The sequence below is a fragment of the Pongo abelii genome, chromosome 7 (genome assembly GCF_028885655.2).
Source record: "Pongo abelii isolate AG06213 chromosome 7, NHGRI_mPonAbe1-v2.0_pri, whole genome shotgun sequence".
In the NCBI taxonomy this organism is placed as follows: domain Eukaryota; kingdom Metazoa; phylum Chordata; class Mammalia; order Primates; family Hominidae; genus Pongo; species Pongo abelii.
In genome coordinates this window covers 34,548,304-34,561,549 of record NC_071992.2, presented here as the reverse complement: position 1 = coordinate 34,561,549, position 13,246 = coordinate 34,548,304, and the positions used below count along the sequence as shown (strand labels likewise).

Here is a 13,246-nt window from a genome sequence, read left to right as displayed (position 1 = left end):
CTAATTTACTGATTTCCATTTTTGTGCCACTACAACCATACCAAGCCCCTCAATCACTGTCAACTACAGAACAGGAGGAAGTAGACAAGTTTCATTTTTAATGATTACTTAATTAAAGGCAGAGTTAAAGTTGCATGGTTAGTTTTTATCCATGCAAAATTACTCATACATACTTTCAAACTAATTGGCCATGGAACAAACGCACTCTCTTTTGAAGAAGTGGAAACCCAAATGCAAATTCACAAGGATGGAATCGAGAGAACGCATATTACTTATGTAAGATATCTAAGTATATGTGGCAAAATAACTTTGGGTTAGCTTTAAGGTCTTTATCTGTAGAAGCATTTATAATGGCACTTGTGAATGTTTTTCCAGGAAGGCTTACACCTTATTTGTAAATGAATGAGGTAGAATATACTTTCAATAAGGAATATATTTCCTTAGTCTATCTAGGTGAAGTTCTGTCTGGAGGTAGTGGATAGACTTTATAGCTTCTGGAAATCGCTCCTAGTCCTGAGATTTTAATATTATATGAAAAGTGAAAACCAAGTAACAGCTCTATGGGGGGTAGTTTTATTGTTTCAATTTCATGATATATTTGATCCCAAAAGAAAGACTAGAAAGTCTCCAAAATTAGCCTTGGAAGAATAGGGTAAGCCATAGAGGATGTGAGCCATTCTTCCCCAAGCACTGGTGCTAAGGCCACCCTGAAATCAACTGAAGAAGGGGCCTTTGCTCCCTTGTACAGTTCCCAGCTCACCTCCTCCTAGGCCTTTATTTGGTCATTCTTCCTTCCCGTGAATGCTCATGCCTCTTTTATGAGCCTCGGCTTTCTCCCCACTGCAATAAAGACAGGTATGTCTGCTATTGAAACACCTTAATGCTGTGCTTGTGTCTTAAAATGCCCTCGCTGAAATGTGGGCACATTATCAAAATCAGTCCTTGATACTGAGAAGATCCTGTCTGCCTGCATGACTCTCCTGTAATGAACTTTTCCTAGAGTGGAATCACTAATACGTATTTCGTGATATTTCTCTCCTTCTATGTTTCTTCCATTTTCCAGCTGTTCCTTGAATGCGATAGAAAAGAGGCAATTCTCTCCTTATCTTTTACTTATGTGCTTACTCATTGAAAATTGCGGTTACCTTTTCATAATTTTTTTTTTTTTTTGAGATGGAGTCTCACTGTCATCAGCCTGGAGTGCAGTGGTGCAATCTCGGCTCACTGCAACCTCTGCCTCCTGGGTTCAAGCGATCCTCCTGCCTCAGTCTCCCGAGTAGCTGGGAGTACAGGCATGTGCCACCATGCTCAGCTAATTTTTGTATTTTTAGTAGAGACGAGATTTCACCATGTTGGCCAGGATGGTCTCGATCTCTTGACCTCGTGATCTGTCTGCCTCGGCCTCCCAAAGTGCTGGGATTACAGGCGTGAACCACCATGGCTGGCCATTTTTCATCATATTGATGTCTAACAGCTTGTCCCATATTATATTGAGATATCAGTGACGGCACTGAAATTTGTTTTTCTAATTCTTAATAAGTCTAAGCCATAATCCAGATGCTATAAAAAGTAACAAGGCCATACTGCACTGATTTGTGAAAATCTTATCTGCTTCTGCAATTTATTTCTGTAAGACAGCTCAATGTGAAGTGATCGCCATGTCTTTTAATTGGTCTCTAATTGCTCTATAGTAACCAGCTCTAGCACATACATAAATAGATTGGATACAGGCCTCTTTCTGGCTCTAAAATTAATTAGTTCTCTCTTTTAGAGAATTTTATCACTGAGTTGAAATTCCGTTGCATTACACATTTATGCATTTATGCTGGAGCACTATACCAGCCCCAGCAAAGACTGTAGACACTTGAAGATTGTCCAACATTATCATATAGGCCAATAAGAAAGCTCTGTCAAGCTTTTAGAACAAAGAGGCAAGTATTCAGCACTAAGCAATCCTCTAATTTGTTCAAGCCAAAAATGAGCAGTTAACTCTGGATATGAGTAGGAAAAATTTAATAAGTGAATTGAGAGTTTCTCTAATTACCCATGCATCTCTAAGAAATATCTATTTGAAAGACTGACTGGTGATGAAAATTATAGGCATGACAAAGCTCATAGAGGTGACTAGCCCAGGGCTGTCTTCTCTGATGTAACCTAGGGATTCTCTAACAGAATAGCTGACTCAAGCTCAGCTCACACAATACTACTTCAATCTTTCCCAATCCACTTCTCTGAAGAACTTGTTTCTTAAGCTCTAATGTTTAATGTGACAATGAAATCTGCTCTACAGAAGGAATTAAATTGCAGGTAACATCCATCTAATCCTATGGCTTACAGGACTTTCACTCTATTAACCTACACCAAATACACAATTCAGGATAGCAAACCATCTTTAAACATAGATTACATTGGCCAAGCGCGGTGGCTCACGCCTGTAATCCCAGCACTTTGGGATGTTGAGGTGAGTGGATCACCTGATGTCAAGAGTTTTGAGATTAGCCTTGGCAACAGGGTGAAACCCCGTCTCTACTAAACACACAAAACTTAGCTGGGCGCAGTGGCGCATGCCTGTAATCCCAGCTACTTGGAGGCTGAGGCAGGAGAATCGCTTGAGCCTGGGAGAATCGCTTGAGCCTGGGAGGCGGAGGTTGCAGTGAGTCAAGATTGCGCCACTGCACTCCAGCCTGGGCAACAAGAGCGAGACTCTGTCTCCAAAACAAAAAACAAAAAACAAAAAACAGATAGATTATATTGTATTTTAACCTTTCTGAAAAGAATCACGAGGCTTTACTGCCTTCCATCTTCAATGAACTTGTGAAAAAAGTCAGAAGGGCAGGTATAGGCAAAAGTGGTAAAAATTTTTGATGCTGTTTAATATGATCAATACTTCTGAAATTATAATTTGCAGGGCTCTTGAGTTCTTTCTAATGCAGAACAGCCCAGAGGTTATTGTTGCTGCAGGAGTTAAAGGTGAATGAAAAAGCAAAGGCAGAAAGTGGGGAGGGCAAAGATACACAGGTTTCAATTAAAGAGTGCTGTGTCACTTTTTCACTAAATAAAAGGAAGTGTTGATTTCTACCAGTAATATAATTTTCCCCTCTCTAAGGGAACTAGGGAACTTTGAAAGTGAAAAGGATCATAACATTATCCAACATGATCCAACTTTTGGGAAAACTTTTCTAAGACACGAGTAGTCTTTTATTTTCTATGTATTCCCAAGAATGTTGGTTTTGATGAAGATATTTTCCTTCACATTAGAGATCAGTGACATGAAGCTCTCTCTTCAAAACAAAATGGAAAACCATCTTCATTTTCACCTGGGGCTGGGGGTGAAGAGGGGAAGAGCAGACATGGAAAACTGGCAAACACTCTGGGAAGGGAGGCCAAGGCATTCTTTTGGGTCAAAATCATCTAATTTTGTGGTCGCTTTCATTGACTAGTCAGTCTGATTTTTAGCATCCAGACACTGGCTGAAAGCACTGAGCACATTCTTTTGTTTTGCCTTTGGACTGTTTAGAATTGGCTTGATTATATCCTTATTTGGATATTACAGTTTGATAACAAGGGGACACATAATACCTTGCTCCCTCTGATTCTTTAAATACTCTCATTTGTAAGCACCTGATTTTTAACAGATGGCACTTAATGACATTAGCAAAAAGAGGGTCCTTCTGACCACGTGTCATTTGGTGAATCTGGAGACCCACACATACCCGGCACAGTGTCCCAGCCAACATCACAGTGAACATCAAGCAACTTCACACTGCGTGTCAAACAATGTGTGCTTTTCGGAATTCTGCTTTGTAATCCAACAGAGAACAGAATAACTAATTCTCCCTCGATTGCTCTGTGGTATCTCTATTTCTCAGTACAGAAAATGCCATTATTTTGCATTTTACTCATTTGTGTACTTTCCCATAAAACTGTGATAAGGGTACATTGCTTTTCTCAAGTTTTGTTCAGTCTTTTTCTTTTCTTTTCTTTTCTCTTTCCTTCCTTCCTCTCTCTCTTTCTTTCCTTCTTTCTTTTGAGAGAGGGTCTCACTCTGTCACCCATGCTGGAGTGCAGTGGCACCATCATAGCTCACTGCAGCCTTGAACTCCCAGGTCCAGGCGATTCTTCTGCCTCAGCCTCCTCAGTAGCTGGGATTACAGATATGCGCCACCATGCGCAACTAATTATTTTTGTTGTTGTTGTTCTTGTTGCCTAGGATGATCTCAAACTCCTGGGCTCAAGCAATCTCCTTCCTCGACCTCCCAAAGTGCTGGGGTTACAGGCATGAGCCACCATGCCCAGCCTGTTTAGTAATTTTCGAGTTCACAACTTTGCCGGTATATTTTAGTATCTCAAGATTGATCAGTGTGCTAAAATTTCACCCGCTCTTACCTTTTGCATCATGAGTAATTGCAGGGCACCATGCCAGGTCCCGTCAGAGTTGACTCAAGTAAAGAGGACTGAACCAGGAGGGTCCTGAAAGCCGGAGTCCTAGCTCCCGTGGACCCTTGCTGTGGGATTTCAGGCAAATAACTTACTCTCTCTGGGCTCTACTATTCTAATCTGTAAAATGAGCACACATCAAAGCTCCTTTGATTTTACTACAAGGTCATTGAGTAGAAGCTGTCTGGGAAAATATTATCAGTGTCAAGGCTGTGTGTGAGCAAACTCTCCCTCTGTCTCACACATGTGCACACACCCACACATTCTGCTTAACTCAAAGGACAATATCTTTTAGACATGACCTAATTTTATTTAGGCTCAGGATCTTGTCAGTGTGGGTCTTCATAGTTGTTTTATACAATTAAACTATGTGATATGAGACCAGAGCTCAGACTTTATTATTATTAGTCATGCTCAAAAGAAAAAACAAGGAACTGATCGAGCACCATGATGGGTCATGAAGAAAAAACACAATAAAGAATACTTTAAAAAATGAAGCACCTCACGAGACTAAATATTAGTAATAGCACAATCTCTGAAATGTCAGAATAGTTACATATAGAACACTCTGGAAAGGAAAACACACTTAAATTGGAACACTTATCTATGGGAAAAAAGAAACAGTCATAAGAATATTGGCAAAGTATTACGATGAACATCTGCAATCTAGGCTTTAAATTATGATAATAATTGATATTAACAAGTGTTGGACACAATTTAGGACATGCATTTTTAAAACGTGAGTTTTAACCAGATAGATTCTAGACGTGACAGGCAGAATGGAAGATTAAAGTTAGAAGACCATCTACCCTCAGTGAAAAGAATACACTAGTCTCTACCTGGTAGGATAGGTTTGATGTGTAGCAGCTATGGAAGCACAGCTAAAACGAAGCCAAAAACCTTCTCCTTTGGCTGGACAGGAAGAAATTAAAGTCCAGGGGAAGGCAGACAAGCATGAGGTATGCATCATTATGTGCAATCTTTCAAAACAGAATCAAAGAGGAAAATGCTGTGCTTCTCTTTCTCAAAATTAAGAGGGTTTATAGAGCTAACTTGTCTTTTACGTACTCCTAACAAACATAATGTAGGAACAAGGGAATGAAAATTGTTTGTGTTTATGGGGGCATATCTCCTTATTTCACAATGGTTCACAAAATTTAGACTTTACTGTATCAGAGGAAGGAAATGAAGAAAACTAATATATACATCAAAGTACATTTTCTCCAAGGGGAATCAAAATTTCATAGTTTTTTTCAGACCAAATATGTTCTAGCTAATGATTTCTGAAATAGAGACTGGCTAAAAAGGAGGAGGCTCTGTTCTACACTCTACATACCAGGACCTTTTATGCCACTTTGGAAACATGAGGCTTTTTTTTTTCAGAAATGAAAATATTCACTTAAAAAATGAGTGACCTGACCGGGTGTGGTGGCTCATGCCTGTAATCCCAGCACTTTGGGAGGCTGAGGTGGTCAGATCACAAGGTCAGGAGATCAAGACCATCCTCGCTAACACGGTGAAATCCCATCTATACTAAAAATACAAAAAATTAGCCAGGCGTAGTGGCGGGCACCTGTAGTCCCAGCTACTTGGGAGGCTGACGCAAGAGAACGGCATGAACCCAGGAGGCGGAGGTTGCAGTGAGCCGAGATCGTGCCACTGCACTTCAGCCTGGGTGACAGAGTGAGACTCCATCTCAAAAAAAAAAAAAAAAAAAAAAAAAAGAGTGACCTATAGAGAAGACAAATGAGGTTGTCCTCAGAGCCATTAGCTAAAATAATAATCTTTCTGCATAATGTAGCTTTGGTATCTCTTCTAAGATTTTATGTATGTGCAAACAGCAACCCTCACTCCAGTCTCTTCCTTAAGAATAAGTGACTTCTTCGTTGTCCACAATCAATCACGCCAGCTACTGGCAAAGGCATTTGGTGATGTGGCTTCTTTCCAGAAGGACTATGAAAATTTGCTTGTAGTGAGAACCCTGATAAGTGTAGTAATGTGTCCTTTTCAGCTACCTAACTGGACCTGCACATGTCAGGTGGAAGGACCCCTGACAGAGAAATTCCATACTTGGCCATCTCAAAGGAGTGGTGGTAGAGAAGGAAGGTAGAGAAAGAGGGTGTTTCTCCTCCTGCCCATCATGGTGCTCTAGTATCCCATGCACTCAGCAGATTTCCTTCAGAAGTGCCACACTGACTCTTGTAACACTGGCCTGTGACTATTCTGTCCCTTCCAGATGTACTCTGCTTTTGTTATTTTTCTGCTGCTTAAAAGAGAAAGCTCATTTGGGCCCGAAGTAATCAAAAGGCAAATGCTGTTCGTTGCACACAAAAATATTAATCCAATTTAATACATGGATATTTTTGTTCCATGACCCACTTTTGGAGATGGGTAAATTGTAGGGTCTAATTTTTCCAGGAAGCCTTCATTATACCATCTTTCTCTCCTTAGAGGGGACTTTGATTACCTAAGCCAGCTTTCCAGGGCCAAAGCTCAGTTGGAATCTAGGGAAGCAAAACAGTTAGACTGTGTTTGTCACAGCAATGCCAGGCAAAGACCCTACATGACAGAAAATTGTGTGCTGCTGGACAAATTGACTTTGCTAAGAGGCTGAATGAAACTGACTCACTCATGATCCATTAGGCAACTGGCTGGAATCCAGCAGGCTAGAAAATAGCTACACAGAATAAATCTTTGCGTCTGTTGCCAGAGTCCAACTGTGCTAAATTCTCATAGTGAATGTATGTAATAGGTAGTTTTGACCCTGTCCTGAGAACACTCAGCACACACAAAAAAATCACTGATTGTATTTGGAAAATACTTCAAGTCATTATGCATATTAGAATTGGGCTTTGAAGGCTAATTAAGTTATGGAAATAAAGTAAGAAGAATAAGAAATGGACCTTAAAGGTTTATTGAGTTGTTTTAGATTAGAACAGTCTTATATATATGGTGGATGTTCAATAAAGGTATTTCACTACTAGCTATGAAGATTATGACGACATGATAAAGTCAATATCATCTTTTCTTTAGGGAAAACAAGATACACACAATTCGCTTTTAATTATCGAGGCAGAAAGCAACCCAAATATTCATATGAAAAGCTAAAAGAAGGATCCTGCTGATGTATTTCAGTAACAACTCCCTAATCAGCAGGAAAAAAAAAATACAAATTAAACTATTTAATCACACCAACAATTCCCATAACTTCTTTGATGTTCTTCCTTCATTTAACTTTGGCATGATCTTACAACTCAAAAAGTTACATTTTCCCAAAGTTTCAATCAGTTGAGCAAGAGTACATGAACTTTTAAAAAAATTGCTCAATGTGTCACAATAAATATCTTTATCCATTCACTAGTATATAGAAAATTTTGTGGTTGCAATTGCAATTCTCTTTTTCTCATATCATTTTTAGATTCTGTGTTTCTTAACAGCATGACTAGTGCAATTTGAAGAAATGTGGTCCTGGAAAAATAGGTATGTTTGGGGTGATATTATCAATAGGGGAAATGGAGCACTGCGTGGAGTGCAGAGTCAGGAAGAGAACTGGCATCTCACCTATTTTTGTTTGTTTGTTTGTTTTGTTTTTTGAGACGGAGTCTGGCACTGTTGCCTGGGCTGGAGTGCGGTGGCAGAATCTCAGCTCACTGCAACCTCCCATTCCCGGTTCAAGAGATTCTCCTGCCTCCCAAGTAGCTGGGATCACAGGCACCCGCCATGTCCAGCTAATTTTTTGTATTTTCAGTAGAGATGGGGTTTCACCATTTGGCCAGGCTGGTCTCGAACTCCTGACCTCGTGATCCGCCTGCCCTCATTCAAGATAACACTAAGTCAACACAAAGTGCTGGGTTTACAGGTGTGATCCACAGCACCCAGCCTGCATCTCACCTTTTAATGTGAGTGAAAATGAAATTTATAGATTGTCTTTTTTGGGGGGAGTTAGGATTAATAAATGGCTAACGCACACACACACACACACACACACACACACACACACACACACAGAGAAAGAAACAATAAAATCTCCAAGTTTCCATGTAACGAATAGAAGAGATTCCTTAGATAGCAGCCAGATACTCCTACTAAAAATATAAAATAAAATAAAATCACCTTAAATTTCTAATTCTTTCCTTTGTGATTACCAGCTCAGCCTAAGTATCAAGAGCCCTGATAAAGAGTCATTCTGCTCAAGGTTACTGTTGATACTCAAAAGAAAAAAAAAAAGCTATGTGTGTATCTTTCTTGCTTTCTTTACATGCCCATGGAGTTTATCTTCACCAGGAGATCTACAGGTGCTGATTTTAAATCTTTGGAGTCCTGGGCTTTTATAAACTATCACTGGCTCAGAGCTTTGAAGCCTAGAGAAAATGGAGCAAGGCCCAAAATGTTGTGTTCCGTGTCTTGCAGCTATACCACCTACTCCCCTGGGAATGAATGCAGCAGGAGGTACTTAGCTGAGGCCTCCATTGTCCTTATGGCATACATCTCTGGAGGATGGTCCAGCCACGATAAACTTGCAATACAGTAGGTCTGCTCTGGCTGCAGCACAGCAGACATTTTCCCATGGTGCTGGGTGAGTGGAGGAGTCACTGAAGCTGCCTCAGGGGTAAGGGACTCGCTGCGGGGGGCGGGGGAATAAGTAGACCATGGGACCAGTGGAATTAAGGGTTCTTGGGATCCTATAATTACTTCAAAAGAGGAAATCTGGTCTTACTGTTTTAAATACAAAATAGGATTTCATTTGGAGAAAACAGAGAGTCAAGTGCTTTAAAAATTTGATTTTCAAAAGCATTGAGATCTAAATCAGCATGGAGTAGCTGGCTCTATTGGACCCCCTCATTCAAGATAACACTAAGTCAATGATCTCAAAGTTGAAGGTGTATCAAATGTATAAGGAAGGGCAAGGACATTCTAGAATGCTTTCCCTAAGATAGACCTGAAGTCCTAGATTGACCCCAGAACCAAAGCAGCTTCCCACTCGTTCCTCTCTTCTAAACCAGACAATGATCCAATTCATGCAATTAAGATTAGAACAGAAGCTAGCACATTTTCAGAAGCAAGAGGTAGGACTGAATCTGACTAGGACACTATCATGACATGTATGTGAAATTCCATACTTTGTCAGGGTTTCATACTCAAGCCATAAGCTATATTTTGGTTATGAAAACGATGTGAATCAGCTAGTAGGTAAATGAAATAAAAATATAGATATCATTTATATTTCATATGTATAAATATGTATATGTATATTACATATACATAGATGTATACACGTAGCATTACATTGTTACATATACATATGTGTATACATGTTACATTAAGTATATGTATATATGTAATTTGCTTCTTTGTTAATAAGTAAGCCAAAAAAGAGACCTCACTGCAAGGAGACAGAACAATTTTTTAAAAGCACAATTGCAGGTATCTCAGTTCTCCACAAGAATATAAAAGGCAAATATTGTCAGAAGAAAAGAACAGAAACAACAACAAAGTCGTTTATTAAGTTGCCTCAGTCCAAGTTCAGTTCTAGAAGCAATCTTTGTTCATTCTTTATGTTATTTTCAAATATTAAGAAAGAAAGGTAATTTTTATCGTGTCACATTCATTAAGAAACAAGAGTCCATGAACTCTTCCTTTTTCTTTTGGTTTCTCTTATTGTTGCCACGATCCCAGTTTTATCTACAAACTGCTGAACACTGGAGTCCACACTACAAAAGCAGATATTATGAGAATCTGTGAAGCAAAAGATCTTATCATGAAAGTTTTGCAATTTTTACTATTTGATCACAAAAACCTGAACTATACAAATAATAGGCTCACTTTTTCTTGGACAGCTCTACAGTTGGCTGTACGGTTGCTTTTTAGTCATATCAATCCCTTTGGGTATTCAGGATACTATCTTGCTTTTCTTGGCTGCAGCACTCCTTCTTGGAAAACATCTGGGCCACAAGGCACATGTTGTGTTTAAGATTATGGTGTGACGACCCTAGGAGGCCAACCAGAGCCTAGACCATATAAGAACAAATGCAACTCAAAGTAATTCAACATTTCAAATGCCTAATAGATGAACCAGCAGCAAGCTGTGGTTTCAGGAGTATAATAAAAACTGGAATAGGAATTCATACAGAATCAAACTGTTCTAACAGTAAAGAAAATATACATTTATTTTTATTAATGAACAACCTAAAGTAACAATTGCTTTAATAATGTTATTTAAGTAATTGTTGAAAAAATGTCACTGTTATTACACTGGCTCTAAGTGGGGATTGGAAAAAGATTTTCTGGGAGTTTTAACTGAGGCATGAAACTCCTTGCATGTCAGTATTAGGTATTCATTCATAATTCAACAAATATTTATTGTGCACGTACTGCATGAGGGGCTAGGGTTGAGCAGAGGGGAGGCAGACAGGTGAAGATGAAAAGTAATAAATGGTAATGATGATTTGATCATAAGATTTTTGACTTAAAAAGTTTACAGTGTGATAAGAAAAATTAGGCACGTTCGAAGATAACCGTTTTAAAAAGCTGCTTTTGACAAATCCTTGTAGCTGGGAAAAAGGGCTGTATCTGCTCCATGCTTTGAAAGATGGGTATAATGTCAATTAATGGGGCACAGAAGTTTCGGTGAGTTGAGCGGCTTATGTGGGAAAAGCCATGAAAAGTATAAAGAGCACTGAAGGATCATGGATCTAAGAGCTGCATGTTTCATACGTATGTTAGTCACTTATTCTTTCTTCCTTTTATTCCCATTAAACATATTGGTAGCCTTATGCCTTGTTTTCACATGGTTTCCTTTCTGAATACCATCAAAACTAATTCCTTTTGTCTTTTGTAAGATCTAGCTGGAACGTTAAGGGAGTTCATTTCTCCTCTTCTCTACAGTAACCACCTGATATAGTTTGGATATTTGTCCATACCCAAATCTCATGTTGAATTGTAATCCCCATTGTTGGAGGTGGGACCTGGTGGGAGGTGACTAGCTCATGGGGGTGGATTTGAACTCCGGACCTCAAGCAATCTTCCCACCTTGGCCTCTGAAAATGCTGGGATTATAGGCATCAGCCATCATGCCTGGTCTATTTTTTTAAATAGTTTTTCATTCATACATTTTAATAAAAATGTTCAGCACATGGATAAAGAGCTTTACTTGTACTCTTACATACCTCTGAGCTGCAGGTTGACTACAGTTATGATTATATTCAATGTAACCATTTACTCTATCTTTCACAACAACAGCTTGTGGTTTGGACCTAGTGATGTTCTCACGATCCTCACGGAAGAGGCAACTACCATTCCTATGTGAATTCAGATCATCTCCTCAGGCAACCAGAGAGTCCCTGCCTGGGAGGAGCACGGTCTCGGCTAACGGTTCTGAGCTTCTGGCTTTCCACTGGCAATGGATCACCTCCCTAATGGTGCTTCCTCCTCACAATGCGTTCAGACTCGGGCTCAGCTTTGCTAATTTCATATGTGGTTTCTGGTTTTCCCTTTTCTTCCCCCGACCTTTGGAATAACTTCAAGTGACTTCAGATGATAGTGCTCTGTTGCGGTTTCTTTCAATGCACATACCCACTTCAGCCACCATCCATCCATCATCTATCCAACCATCCATCATCTAGTCACCCACCTTCCTCCTAAAATAGTTTGTGTAAAATTCCCACAGATGATGATACCAGAACAACCTTGTTTGCCCCTTTAATGAGGAAGGGATAATAAGAACACATTTTATATTTCACTAATTCTTGGTAGCTTTCCTTGTCTCTTTTTCTCTGCTAATTATCTTTTCTATTCTATTAATATACAGTGGTATGCTAAAGTAGTTGCATGTGGTTAATACAGCTTTATATAGATCAGGCTTTTTAAAAGAAATATCAACCATCCCAAAGACTCCTCAATCTGGCACCCATTCAGGAACAAGATTATGAAGAAGTTAGCATGCAAGATACCATACAGGCTCTTGCATCCAGATTCAAACACTGGGTTAATTCAAATCAGTTCCTAACTTCAGTGCTAGCAGGCTACACCTCCTGTGCTTTGTGGTATCGCTGTATCATTAATACCAAATGATCTGTCTTCAAGGAGCTCCCTGAGCCTGGCCCATACATTGAGCACATTTTTCTCCACCTCCTGTGAGTCATCACTGACATTCTCAGGCACAGAACAGGTCTGTCTCACAGTCTCCAGGGCTCCCTCATCTAAACCTTGCTCAACGTACTCCATCTCTAGACAGCCTTGTCATTTGCCTTATAGAATCAGAGGGCTGGATTTAAAAGGGAGCTATCCAGATTTAAATCACCTTCCTTTAACTGTTGATATCTCTTAAATGGTAATCAGGTGTCCTACAAATAATCTTGTATCTGAGGAAGGAATTTCTTTCATACCTTCTGAGTTATTTTAAACCCAGGGCTGACACATGAAGAAACACTTTTCTCCTGTCACTACCGGCCCTGTCTCCCTGACTTCACTCACTGTGGCACAGGTCCAAAGATCTCATTTAGCTGTCATTTGAAGGAAAATATTATTTCCAGCTATCCTCACTTTTTCTTTAATGTATCAACCCTAATGGGATACAAGAAAACTTTATTTCCTTTTCTGCCTTTTTGTTTGATTTTCAGTTCAGGCTCATTTTTTTTTTCTACCTTTCAATATGAGTAGTGCTTATAATTTGGAATCCTAGATTTTTTTTTCTCTTTTTGCCATATATTTTGTCTCCTTATGGAAAGAAGTAGCAAAGAGTCATATTGGTAACTTGTATTTGCCACGATCAAGGAGACAGCACTAACCAGAAGTAAAAAACTAAGGAGGT

At 39.5% G+C, this 13,246-nt stretch overlaps 1 protein-coding gene and 1 long non-coding RNA gene across 6 annotated transcripts in view; one reads left to right on the top strand and one right to left on the bottom strand.

The window, feature by feature from the left end:
• The window catches only part of NRG1 (neuregulin 1), a 97,571-nt gene that overhangs the window by 45,111 nt on the left and 39,214 nt on the right, over window positions 1-13,246 (bottom strand).
• Window positions 1-13,246, top strand: part of LOC129060946 (uncharacterized) — a 37,638-nt gene that overhangs the window by 3,087 nt on the left and 21,305 nt on the right. For 4 of the 5 annotated variants that reach the window (XR_010141084.1, XR_010141082.1, XR_010141083.1 and 1 more), the window contains exon 3: window positions 8,848-9,046. This is a non-coding gene — a long non-coding RNA (uncharacterized LOC129060946). The remainder of the gene's footprint in view (window positions 1-8,847; window positions 9,047-13,246) is intronic. The other variant, XR_008527855.2, reaches the window with a different exon arrangement.